Below are 13877 nucleotides of genomic sequence, written 5' to 3' on the forward strand. Positions count from 1 at the left end.
TCATTTTTAAAATCCTCACTGTTTTCATCTGCTTTTTCCTCTAACTCATTTAACATTCTTATTAGCATGCGTTGAATTCTTTATCTAGTCTATTGCTTATTTGTTTCATTATTTATTTTTTCAGTTCTTTTAGTTGAGACCAGTTCCTTTGCCATTTCATTTTGCTTAACTTTCTCTGCCCCTATGAATTTAGGTGAAATGATTACCTATTAAGTCTTGAAGCAAGCACTGTTCTTATGTTGACCATCACCACCCTATTGGTGGCAAGGTCTGATTCCAAGTTGCTGGAGCAGAAGACATGAGGGTCAGGCTTGAGCTGGCTTTGTTCCCTTGAAGTTGTTTTTTTTCCCCCTCTCCCAGTACAAGACACTTACCCCAGTGAGAAGGAGTGCTGATGCGAGTGAGATCTATGTGGACTATCAGCTCATGTTGGCTGCACACAGAGTTTGGAGCTGTCTTTGATGCACCAGTGAGCTGCCTGTGCAGCTGTCAGCAATTGTTCCCCTTGCTCTGCTCAGACAGAGCCTCAGGTCCCCTTTGTCCCTCACTGTCAATTACTCCCCCAGGATAAAATTGAGAGTCCTATAACAACAACAATAGCATTTTCATATAATTCCAATAGAATAATCTTTTTGAAATATTCAAAGACTTGCTGTGTACTTTAAAAATGTGTCAAGATCAAAATCCCAGTACAGCAAAATAGTATACTAAACAGAACACAACTAATAAATGATTTGAAATAAGATTATGACCTTGAAATCTATGATAGCACAGAACAATGGATAAGTATAAATTTAATTTATTCATAGAAGGAAACAAAAATAATTCTGCTTAAAAACAAATAAAACTTAAGGATTTTTAAAGAGGTAATTAAAATTTCTAGGCATGTGATGAAAATAGGCTGGAAAAAGTTTTTTAACCTTTGGAAAAATAGAAGAAGAAAGGGATGGTTTGTAAGGATTTGTTGTATGTATTAATTTTTTCCTTTTAATCACTAGAAATCAATAAACAGTTTTATTTCTTATTTGGAGTTGTTGAGATATCTAGGAAAATAATAAACTTATTTGGAGTTAAAAACACTATGAATAAAAACAAGATATGTAGAATACAATTTGACAAAGAAAATATAACTTCCTAAAAAGTAAAATAAAATTAAAAAAAAGCAAGGAACCATGAAACAACATTACCAGCAGAAGCAACAATATTTTAAAAATTTAAAACCACTTAGAATTAATACCAATTTAAATTTTTACATAATAATATGTATTTAAAGAAGATTTTTCTCATGTGGGTAATATAAGACCAAGTAAAAATCAAATCTATTTGATGTCCACAAGAGCAATGACTAAAACAAAGAAAAAAATAAAAATTGACAAGTGTAGAACAGGAATAATTTTTAATTGGTAATCATATTAATATCTGAGATATTTGAATTAAAATCTGCGCAGATCTGCGACTGCCTTTAGGGTTTCCAGCTGACCCACTCGCTGGAAGGGGCACAGATTCTGGAATGGGCACCTTGCTCATCAGCAAGACATGTGAAGAGTATCCCAATGGCATCATGAAGTCTTCAGTGTAGTGCCCTCACCCAAAGTGTCCGAATCTGTAGCTGAGCCCTATAATGCCACCCTCACCATCCATCAGCTGGTGGAGAACACTGATGAGACCTACTGCATCCACAACCAGGCCCTTTACAACATCTGCTTCCACACCCTCAAGCTGACCATGCCAACCTAAGGGGACCTGAACCGCCTCATCCTGACCACTAAGAGTGGTGTCACCACCTGCCTCCACTTCCTTAGCCAGCTCATTGCTGACCTCTGCAAGCTGGCAGTCAACATGGTGTCCTTCCCATGTCTTCACTTCTTCATGCCTGTTTTTTCCCCTCTAACCAGAGGTGGAAGCCAGCAGTATCAGACACTCACTGTGCCCGAGCTCACCCAGAAGATCTTCTATGCCAAGAACACAATGGCTGCCTGTGACCCCCACTATGGCTGGTACCTCACCTTGGCTCCTGTCTTCTGTGGGTGAATGTCCATGAAGGAGGTGGATGAGCAGAAGCTCAACATGCAGAACAAGAACAGCAGCTACTTCCTGGAATCAATCCCCAGCAACGTCAAGACAGCTGTCTGCAACATCCCAATCTGTGGCCTCAAGGTTGTGGTCACTTTCATTGGCAAGAGCACGGCCATACCGGAGTTGTTCAAATTCACCTGAGTGCAGTTCTCTTCCATGTTCTGCTGGAACGCCTTCCTCCACTGTACACAGGCGAGGGCAGGGACGAGATGGATTTCACCAAGGCTGAGAGCAACATGAAAGACCTCATCTCTGAATACCACCAGTAGCAAGATGCCACAGCAGAAGAAGAGATTTTTAGTGAGGAGGCTGAATAGGAGGCCTAAGGTCAAACCCCATCACCTAAGTCTTCTCAGTCCCTTCAGACTTCTTCCTCAGTCATCCCTTTCCTCTCCCTCAGAATTTGCATTTTCTGACTCTTTTTTTTTTCTTTTTTTGGGAGGTGGGTAGAGGTTCTAGAACAGTGCCTGGCACATAATAAGCACTCAATAAATATTTGTCATTTGTTAAATATCTCCTCTCTCTTTCCACTTCTGGCAGAACCGTTTCTGCCATTCTGGGTAACCCTGTATTTCCTTCTGGTACCCATTCCTCCCATCTGTCCAGTTAACATTTCCAACTTCGTTTTCAAGATAACTCATCAAGAAGCTGTGTCTCATCAAATCTCACGTAGAACTGTGGGCTGACAAGCCAGTTAGATGACCACCAACCTAGACCTGTGTGGTAGCCCAGGGGAAAGGAAACCAAGCAACAGGTAGAAGTCCCTACAAGGAAGAGATGGTTTTTGTTTTGTTTTGTTTTTTTAACATCTTTATTGGGGTATACTTGCTTTACAATGGTGTGTTAGTTTCTGCTTTATAACAAAGTGAATCAGTTATTCATATATTCCCATATCTCTTCCCTCCTGCGTCTCCCTCCCTCCCACCCTCCCTATCCCACCCCTCCAGGCTGTCACAAAGCACCGAGGCGATATCCCTATGCCATGCGGCTGCTTCCCACTAGCATTCTACCTTATGTTTTTTAGTGTATATATGTCCATGACTTTCTCTCGTCCTTTCACAGCTCACCCTTCCCCCTCCACATATACTCAAGCCTGTTCTCCAGTAGGTCTGTGTCTTTATTCCTGTCTTACCCCTAGGTTCTTCATGACATTTTTTTTTCTTAAATTCCATATATATGTGTTAGCATACGGTATTTGTCTTTTTCTTTCTGACTTATTTCACTCTGTATGACAGACTCTAGGTCTATCCACCTCATTACAAATAGCTCAATTTCGTTTCTCTTTATGGCTGAGTAATATTCCATTGTATATATGTGCCACATCTTCTTTATCCATTCATTTGTCAATGGACACTTAGGTTGCTTCCATGCCCTGGCTATTGTAAACAGAGCTGCAATGAACATTTTGGTACATGACTCTTTTTGAATTTTGGTTTTCTCAGGGTATATGCCCAGTAGTGGGATTGCTGGGTCTTATGGTAGTTCTACTTGTAGTTTTTTAAGGAACCTCCATACTGTTCTCCATAGTGGCTTACAAATTCACATTCCCACCAGCAGTGCAAGAGTGTTCCCTTTTCTCCACACCCTCTCCAGCATTTATTGTTTCTAGATATTTGATGATGGCCATTCTGACTGGTGTGAGATGATATCTCATTGTAGTTTTCATTTGCATTTCTCTAATGATTAATGATGTTGAGCATTCTTTCATGTGTTTGTTGGCAGTCTGTATATCTTCTTTGGAGAAATGTCTATTTAGGTCTTCTGCCCATTTTTGGATTGGGTTGTTTGTTTCTTTGTTATTGAGCTGCATGAGCTGCTTGTAAATTTTGGAGATTAATCCTTTGTCAATTGCTTCATTTGCAAATATTTTCTCCCATGCTGAGGGTTGTCTTTTGGTCTTGTTTATGGTTTCCTTTGCTGTGCAAAAGCTTTGAAGTTTCATTAGGTCCCATTTGTTTATTTTTGTTTTTATTTCCATTACTCTAGGAGGTGGGTCAGAAAGGATCTTGCTGTGATTTATGTCATAGAGTGTTCTGCCTATGTTTTCCTCTAAGAGTTTAATAGTTTCTGGCCTTACATTTAGGTCTTTAATCCATTTTTAGCTTATTTTTGTGTATGGTGTTAGGGAGTGATCTAATCTCATACTTTTACAGGTATCTGTCCAGTTTTCACAGCACCACTTATTGAAGAGGCTCTCCTTTCTCCACTGTACATTCCTGCCACCTTTATCAAAGATAAGGTTTCCATATGTGTGTGGGTTTATCTCTGGGCTTTCTATCCTGTTCCATTGATCTATCTGTCTGTTTTTGTGCCAGTACCATACTGTCTTGATTACTGTAGCTTTGTAGTATAGTCTGAAGTCAGGGAGCCTGATTCCTCCAGCTCCATTTTTCGTTGTCAAGATTGCTTTGGCTATTCGGGGTCTTTTGTGTTTCCATACAAATTCTGAAATTTTTCATTCTAGTTCTGTGAAAAATGCCAGTGGTAGTTTGATAGGGATTGCATTGAATCTATAGATTGCTTTGGGTAGTAGAGTCATTTTCACAATGTCAATTCTTCCAATCCAAGAACATGGTATATCTCTCCATCTATTTGTATCATCTTTAATTTCTTTCATCAGTGTCTTATAATTTTCTGCATATAGGTCTTTTGTCTCCTTAGGTAGGTTTATTCCAAGATATTTTATTCTTTTTGTTGCAATGGTAAATGGGAGTTTTCTTGATTTCACTTTCAGATTTTTCATCATTAGTATATAGGAATGCCAGAGATTTCTGTGCATTAATTTTGTATCCTGCTACTTTACCAAATTCATTGATTAGCTCTAGTAGTTTTCTGGTAGCAACTTTAGGATTCTCTATATATAGTATCAAGTCATCTGCAAACAGTGACAGCTTTACTTCTTCTTTTCTGATTTGGATTCCTTTTATTTCCTTTTCTTCTCTGATTGCTTTGGCTAAAACTTCCAAAACTATGTTCAATAAGAGCGGTGAGAGTGGGCAACCTTGTCTTGTTCCTGATCTTAGTGGAAATGCTTTCAGTTTTTCACCATTGAGGATGATGTTGGCTGTGGGCTTGTCATATATGGCCTTTATTATGTTGAGGAAAGTTCCCTGTATGCTTACTTTCTGCAGGGTTTTTATCATAAATGGGTGTTGAATTTTGTCAAAAGCTTTCTCTGCATCTATTGAGATGATCATATGTTTTTTCTCCTTGAATTTGTTAATATGGTTTATCACATTGATAGATTTGCGTATATTGAAAAATCCTTGCATTTCTGGGACAAACCCCACATGATCATGGTGTATGATCCTTTTTTTTTTTTTTTAACATCTTTATTGGGGTATAATTACTTTACAATGGTGTGTTAGTTTCTGCTTTATAACAAAGTGAATCAGTTATACATATACATATGTTCCCATATCTCTTCCCTCTTGCGTCTCCCTCCCTCCCACCCTCCCTATCCCACCCCTCCAGACTGTCACAGAGCACCGAGCCAATATCCCTGTGCCATGCCTCTGCTTCCCACTAGCTATCTACCTTACTACGTTTGTTAGTGTGTATATGTCCATGACTCTCTCTCGCCCCGTCACAGCTCACCCTTCCCCCTCCCCATAACCTCAAATCCATTCTCTAGGAGGTCTGCGTCTTTATTCCTGCCTTACCCCTAGGTTCTTCATGACATTTTTTTTTCTTAAATTCCATATATATGTGTTAGCATACTGTATTTGTCTTTTTCTTTCTGACTTACTTCACTGTGTATGACAGACTCTAGGTCTATCCACCTCATTACAAATAGCTCAATTTCGTTTCTTTTTATGGCTGAGTAATATTCCATTGTATATATGTGCCACATCTTCTTTATCCATTCATCCGATGATGGGCACTTAGGTTGTTTCCATCTCCGGGCTATTGTAAATAGAGCTGCGATGAACATTTTGGTACATGACTCTTTTTGAATTTCGGTTTTCTCAGGGTATATGCCCAGTAGTGGGATTGCTGGGTCATATGGTAGTTCTATTTGTAGTTTTTTAAGGAACCTCCATACTGTTCTCCATAGTGGCTGAACCAATTCACATTCCCACCAGCAGTGCAAGAGGGTTCCCTTTTCTCCACACCCTCTCCAGCATTTATTGTTTCTAGATTTATTGATGATGGCCATTCTGACTGGTGTGAGATGATATCTCATTGTAGGTTTGATTTGCATTTCTCTAATGATTAATGATGTTGAGCATTCTTTCATGTGTTTGTTGGCAGTCTGTATATCTTCTTTGGAAAAATGTCTATTTAGGTCTTCTGCCCATTTTTGGATTGGGTTGTTTGTTTTTTTGTTGTTGAGCTGCATGAGCTGCTTGTAAATTTTGGAGATTAATCCTTTGTCAGTTGCTTCATTTGCAAATATTTTCTCCCATTCTGAGGGTTGTCTTTTGGTCTTGTTTATGGTTTCCTTTGCTGTGCAAAAGCTTTGAAGTTTCATTAGGTCCCATTTGTTTATTTTTGTTTTTATTTCCATTACTCTAGGGGGTGGGTCAGAAAGAATCTTGCTGTGATTTATGTCATAGAGTGTTCTGCCTATGTTTTCCTCTAATAGTTTGATAGTTTCTGGCCTTATATTTAGGTCTTTAATCCATTTTTAGCTTATTTTTGTGTATGGTGTTAGGGAGTGTTCTAATTTCATTCTTTTACATGTACCTGTCCAGTTTTCCCAGCACCATTTATTGAAGAGGCTGTCCTTTTTCCACTGTACATTCCTGCCACCTTTATCAAAGATAAGGTGTCCATATGTGCATGGGTTGTGTATGATCCTTTTAATGTGCTCTTGGATTCTGTTTGCTAGTATTTTGTTGAGGATTTTTGCATCTATGTTCATCAGTGATATTGGCCTGTAGTTTTCTTTCTTTGTGACATCCTTGTCTGGTTTTGGTATCAAGGTGATGGTGGCCTCGTAGAAGGAATTAAGGAGTGTTCATCCCTCTGCTATATTTTGGAAGAGTTTGAGAAGGATAGGTGTTAGCTCTTCTCTAAATGTTTGATAGAATTCGCCTGTGAAGCCATCTGGTCCTGGGCTTTTGTTTGTTGGAAGATTTTTAATCACTGTTTCAATTTCAGTGCTTGTGATTGGTCTGTTCATATTTTCTATTTCTTCCTGATTCAGTCTTGGCAGGTTGTGCATTTCTAAAATTTGTCCATTTCTTCCAGGTTGTCCATTTTATTGGCATAGAGTTGCTTTTAGTAATCTCTCATGATCTTTTATATTTCTGCAGTGTCAGTTGTTACTTCTCCTTTTTCATTTCTAATTCTATTGATTTGAGTCTTCTCCCTTTTTTTCCTGATGAGTCTGGCTAGTGGTTTATCTATTTTGTTTATCTTCTCAAAGAACCAGCTTTTAATTTTATTGATCTTTGTTATTGTTTCCTTCATTTATTTTTCATTTATTTCTGTTTTGATTTTTATGATTCCTTCCTTCTGCTAACTTTGGTGTATTTTTGTTCTTCTTTCTCTAATTGCGTGAGGTGCAAGGTTAGGTTGTTTATTCGAGATGTTTCCTGCTTCTTAAGGTGGGCTTGTATTGCTATAAACTTCCCCCTTAGAACTGCTTTTGCTGCATCCCATAGGTTTTGAGTCATTGTGTCTCCATTGTCATATGTTTCTAGTTATTTTTTTATTTCCTCTTTGATTTTCTTCACTGATTGCTTCATTATTAAGTAGTGTATTGTTTAGCCTCCATGTGTTTGTATTTTTTACAGATCTTTTCCTGTAATTGATATCTAGTCTCATGACGTTGTTGTCGGAAAAGATACTTGATACAATTTCAAGTTTCTTAAATTTATCAAGGCTTGATTTGTGACCCAAGATATGATCTATCCTGGAGAATGTTCCATGAGCACTTGAGAAAAATGTGTATTCTGTTGTTTTTGGATGGAGTGTCCTACAAATATCAATTAAGTCCATCTTGTTTAATGTATCATTTAAAGCTTGTGTTTCCTTATTTATTTTCATTTTGGATGATCTGTCCATGAGTGAAAGTGGGGTGTTATAGTCCCCTATATGAATGTGTTACTGTTGATTTCCCCTTTTATGGCTGTTAGTATTTGCCTTATGTATTGAGGTGCTCCTATGTTGGGTGCATAAATATTTACAATTGTTATATCTTCTTCTTGGATCGATCCCTTGATCATTATCTAGTGTTCTTCTTTGTCTCTTTTGATAGTCCTTATTTTAAAGTCTATTTTGTCTGATATGAGAATTGCTACTCCAGCTTTCTTTTGGTTTCCATTTGCATGGAATATCTTTTTCCATCCCCTTACTTTCAATCTGTATGTGTCTCTAGGTCTGAAGTGGGTCTCTTGTAGACAGCATATATAAGGGTCTTGTTTTTGTATCCATTCAGACAATCTGTATCTTTTGGTGGGAGCATTTAGTCCATTTACATTTAAGGTAATTATCGATATGTATGTTCCTATTCCCGCTTTCTAAATTGTTTTGGGTTCGTTATTATAGGTCTTTTCCTTCTCATGTGTTTCATGTCTAGAGAAGTTCCTTTAGCATTTGTTGTAAAGCTGGTTTGGTGGTGCTGAACTCTCTCAGCCTTTGCTTCTCTGTGAATGTTTTAATTTCTCCATCAAATCGGAATGAGATCCTGGCTGGGTAGAGTAGTCTTGGTTGCAGGTGTTTCTCCTTCATCACTTTTAGTTTGTCCTACCACTCCCTTCTGGCTTGTAGGGTTTCAGCTGAAAGATCAGCTGTTTACCTTATGGGGATTTGCTTGTGTGTTATTTGTTATTTTTCCCTTGCTGCTTTTAATATGCTTTCTTTGTATTTAATTTTTGACAGTTTGATTAATATGTGTCTTGGCGTATTTCTCCTTGGATTTATCCTGTATGGAACTCTCTGTGCTTCCTGGACTTGATTAACTATTTCCTTTCCCATATTAGGGAAGTTTTCAACTATAATCTCTTCAAATATTTTCTCAGTCCCTTTCTTTTTCTCTTCTTCATCTGGAACCGCTATAATTTGAACGTTGGTGTGTTTAAAGTTGTCCCAGAGGTCTCTGAGACTGTCCTCAGTTCTTTTCATTCTTTTTTCTTTATTCTTCTCTGCAGTAGTTATTTCCACTATTTTATCTTCCAGGTCACTTATCCGTTCTTCTGCCTCAGTTATTCTGCTATTGATCCCATCTAGAGTTCTTTTACTTTCATTTATTGTGTTGTTCATCATTGCTTGTTTCATCTTTAGTTCTTCTAGGTCCTTGTTAACTGTTTCTTGCATTTTGTCCATTCTATTTCCATGATTTTGGATCATCCTTGCTATCATTTTTCTGAATTCTTTATCAGGTAGACTGCCTATTTCCTCTTCATTTGTTAGATCTGCTGCATTTTTATCTTGCTCCTTTATCTGCTGTGTGCTTTTCTGTCCTCTCATTTGTCTTATCTTACTGTGTCTGGGGTCTGCTTTTTGCAGGCTGCAGGTTTGTAGTTCCCACTGTTTTTGATGTCTGTCTCCAGTGGCTAAGGTTGGTTCAGTGGGGTGTGTAGGCTTCCTGGTGGAGGGGCCTAGTGCCTGTTTTGTGGTGGATGAGGCTGGATCTTGTCTCTCTAGTGGGCAGTTTCATGTCTGGTGGTGTGTTTTGAGGTGTCTGTGGACTTATTTTGATTTTAGGCAGCCTCTCTGCTAATGGGTGGGGTTGTGTTCCTGTTTTGCTAGTTGTTTGGCATAGTTTGTCCAGCACTGTGGCTTGCTGGACGTTGAGTGAAGCTGGGTGCTGGTGTTAAGATGAAGGTCTCTGGGAGATTTTCGCCGTTTGATATTATGTGGAGCTGGGAGGTCTCTTGTTGACCAGTGTCCTGAAGTTGGCTCTCCCACCTCAGAGGCAGAGCCCTGACTCCTGGCTGGAGCACCAAAGCCTTTCATTCACACGGCTCAGAATAAAAGGGAGAAAAAGTGAGAGAATTAGTAGAAGTATGAAGAAAGAAAGAAAGAAAGAAAGAAAGAAAGAAAGAAAGAAAGAAAGAAAGAAAGAAAGAAAGAAAGAAAGGAGGGAATGAAGGAAGGAAGGAAGGAAGGAAGAAAGAAAGAAAAAGAAACAAAGAAGGAAAGAAAGGGGGGAGGAAGGAAGAAAGGAGGGAAGGAAGGAAAAAAAGACAGAAAGGAAGAAGATACAGTAAAATAAAATAAAGTATAATAAAGTTATTGAATTGAAAAATAATTATTTAGAAAAAAAAGAGGGACAGATAGAACCTTAGGACAAATGTTGGAAGCAAAGCTATACAGACAAAATCTTACACAGCAGCATACACATACACCCTCAGAAAAAGAGGTAAAGGGGAAAAAATCATAAATCTTGCTCTCAGAGACCACCTTCTCAATTTGGGATGATTCATTGTGTAAAGGAGGGAAGGAAGGAAAGGAAGGAAGGAAGGAAGGAAGGAAGGAAGGAAGGAAGGAAGGAAGGAAGGAAGGAAGGAAGGAAGGAGAAAGAAAGAAAGAAAGAAAGAAAGAAAGAAAGAAAGAAAGAAAGAAAGAGAGAAAGAAAGAAAGAAAGAAAAAAGAAAGAAAGAAAAAAGAAAGAATGAACGAAGGTAAAGTATAATAAAGTTATTTAAATTAATTATTAAGAAAAAAATTAAAAAAAAAAACATGGACGGATAGAACCCTAGGACAAATGGTGGAAACAAAGCTATACAGACAAGATCTCACACAGAAGCATACACATACACATTCACAAAAAGAGAAAAAGGGGAGAAAATCATAGATCTTGCTCTCGAAGCCCACCTCCTCAATTTGGGATGATTCGTTGTCTATTCATGTATTCCACAGGAGCAGGGTACATCAAGTTGATTGTGGAGCTTTAACCCACTGCTTCTGAGGCTGCTGGGAGAGATTTCCCTTTCTCTTCTTTGTTCTCACAGCTCACAGGGGCTCAGCTTTGGATTTGGCCCTGCCTCTGCGTGTAGGTCGCTGGAGGGCATCTGTGTTTTGCTCAGAAAGGATGGGGTTAAAGGAGCCGCTGATTCATGGGCTCTGGAACACTCAGGCCGGGGGGAGGGAGGGACACTGCGTGTGGGGCGGGCCTGTGGCGGCAGAGGCCGGCGTGACGTTGCACCAGACTGAGGCCTGCCGGGCGTTCTCCCGGGGAAGTTGTCCCCGGATCCCGGGAACCTGGCAGTGGCGAGCTGCACAGGCTCCCTGGAAGAGGGGTGTGGAGAGTGACTTGTGCTCGCACACAGGCCCCTTGGTGGCGGCAGCAGCAGCCTTAGCATCTCCCGCCCGTCCCTGGGGTCCATGCTTTTAGCCGAGGCTCGCACCCATGTCTGGGGTTTGCGCTTTTAGCCGCAGCTCGCGCCCGTCTCTGCAGTTCCTTTAAGCAGTGCTCTTAAACCCCTCTCCTCACGCACCAGGAAACAAAGAGGGAAGAAAAAGTCTCTTGCCTCTTCGGCAGGTGCAGACTTTTCCCCGGACTCCCTCCCGGCTAGCTGTGGTGCACTAACCCCTTCAGGCTATGTTCAAGCCACCAACCCCAGTCCTCTCCCTGTGCTCCGACTGAAACTGAAACCCGAGTCTCAGCTCGCAGCCCCGCCCGCCCCGGCGGGTGAGCAGACAAGCCTCTCGGGCTGGTGAGTGCCGGTCGGCACCGATCCTCTGTGCGGGAATCTCTCCGCTTTGCCCTCCTGCCCTCCTATTGCTGTGCACTCCTCCGCGGCCCTGAAGCTCCCCCCTCCGCCTCCTGCAGTCTCCACCCAAGAAGGGGCTTCCTAGTGTGTGGAAACTTTTCCTCCTTCACAGCTCCCTCTCACTGGTGCAGGTGCCATCCCTATTCTTTTGTCTCTGTTTTTTCTTTTTTTCTTTTGCCCTACCCAGGTACGTGGGGAGTTTCTTGCCTTTTGGGAGGTCTGAGGTTTTCTGCCAGCCTTCAGTAGGTGTTCTGTAGGAGCTGTTCCACGTGTAGATGTATTTCTGATGTATCTGTGGGGAGGAAGGTTATCTCCGCGTCTTACACTTACGCCATCTTCTAGGTCCCCCCCGAGGTGGGGTTTTTAAGAAGGGCATCCAGGTTATTGAAGTCCTAGTTTCCAGATATCTCCCCACTCCTCTCTCAGTTTCTGGGGAGGTGTTAACAGTACTATCTCCATTTTCAGTCTCCTCCAAGCTCTGTCCTTGGTGGTTTCCTTTGCAGGGGTCTGACCCCCACCCTGTCAAGGGGGATCCTTCCCTCTTCCACTTTGCCTCCTTCATAATGTTGGATTCCTTCCTTAACCCTGGTGGGAAAAAGGGGTCAAGAGGAGTAAGAGAGAGACTAGCCTTGATCCCTAAGTCTCCAGAAAGCCCCTCTACAACCCTATCATTTCTTACAGAAAAAAATATATATATATCAGTCATTCTGTACATATATGTAAAGGTATGTGCTGTCATCTAAATGTCATTCCCCAGATAGGGGACAGGACACCCTCCATCTTTTGGCAACATCTCATCTCTTGCTTTTACTATTGCCTTTTCCCCCCTACCCTGCTTTTGTCCTATTCTACACTTCAGATTTCTAATTTTTGCTGAACTTGTTGCTTTTTTTCATATTGAAAAGATGACATTTCCCCAAGAGCCAAAAATAAGTGGGAATAGAAAAAGAAAGAAAGAAAGGAAGAAAGATCTCAAGCCAAAAATAAATTTGGCAAACATAGATTCCCCTTTTAAGTTCACGCTATGACTTAACACTCTGATATGCTCCATAATAGAATAAAACCATTTTACAAATTAAATAACAGACAGTTTTGCAGTGATAGATATTTTCCCCCAAAGAACTTGCTCTAGTATATTTTGTAAACACTATATACATACCTAACTCTATTTGTATTGACCATAATAGACACAAACTATTTAGTTAAAAAGGAAGTGTACAAAATAATGTGTGTATAGTTATCCAGTTTGTGTAGAGCTAAACAGACAAACATATGTAAATATATATAACAGTAAACACATGTAACAAGATTTTAATAAATTGAATTTTCTTGGGGATAAACTTTAGAGTATGACCAAATTTCAAATTTGTTACATTCCTATCTTGTGTGAAATTTTTAGGAGAATATACTATATTATTGTGAGAGAAATGAAGTTAAAATGACTTTATCATAAGATTATTGCTTTTTGATTTATTCCTTCATAATTTCATTAACCAACAGCATATTTTCTTAAAACTTTGTATCAACATAAAAATAATATGACTTGTATATCTTTAAGTAGCATGGTTACTTAATTGTTAAATTTGCATCACATGTGTCAATACATTTCACAGAAATAAAATTTATGATTTAGTTATTAAGCACAGCATTCAGTTCCAATTTTTCTTGAGCACGTCTTTTATTTCTTTAGTAGTACATTTGTTACAATTGAATTGCCTACCAAAATTTAAAATACACAAAGACATATGAACCCACATTCAAAATAGCTAAGCTCATATTTTTAGTTAGTGTGGCTATCTTTTGTGAATTGATACCCTTGACTGAAATATTTTGAGGAATTTTGCTGAAGTTTTCTATTAATCATGCAATCTTATGCATTTTCACAGGATGAAAGGTGAGTAAAATATTCATCTATTTTACAACTCAGTACAGATTTTCAATGTTTTGCTTATTGTTGCTTTTTTTCCAGCTAAAATCATAAAAAAGTTATTTGCTATAAAAATAAAATGGGACATATTGATAAAACATTAACCAAGTAACAAACTATCATTTTACCGTATTCCAGAATGCCCTGCATGGAGACAATATGTACAATAATTATACATTTCCAAATAAAAGAAAAGTTTAGTAGTT

At 39.3% G+C, this 13877-nt stretch overlaps 1 pseudogene; it reads left to right on the forward strand.

Annotated features, from left to right (window-relative positions):
* The first annotated feature begins 1448 nt into the window (after nucleotides 1-1448).
* On the forward strand, nucleotides 1449-2393 carry LOC101326600 (tubulin beta chain-like; annotated as a pseudogene).
* Nucleotides 2394-13877: the final 11484 nt, after the last annotated feature.

This window comes from Tursiops truncatus, chromosome 18, assembly GCF_011762595.2.
Source record: "Tursiops truncatus isolate mTurTru1 chromosome 18, mTurTru1.mat.Y, whole genome shotgun sequence".
NCBI lineage: Eukaryota > Metazoa > Chordata > Mammalia > Artiodactyla > Delphinidae > Tursiops > Tursiops truncatus.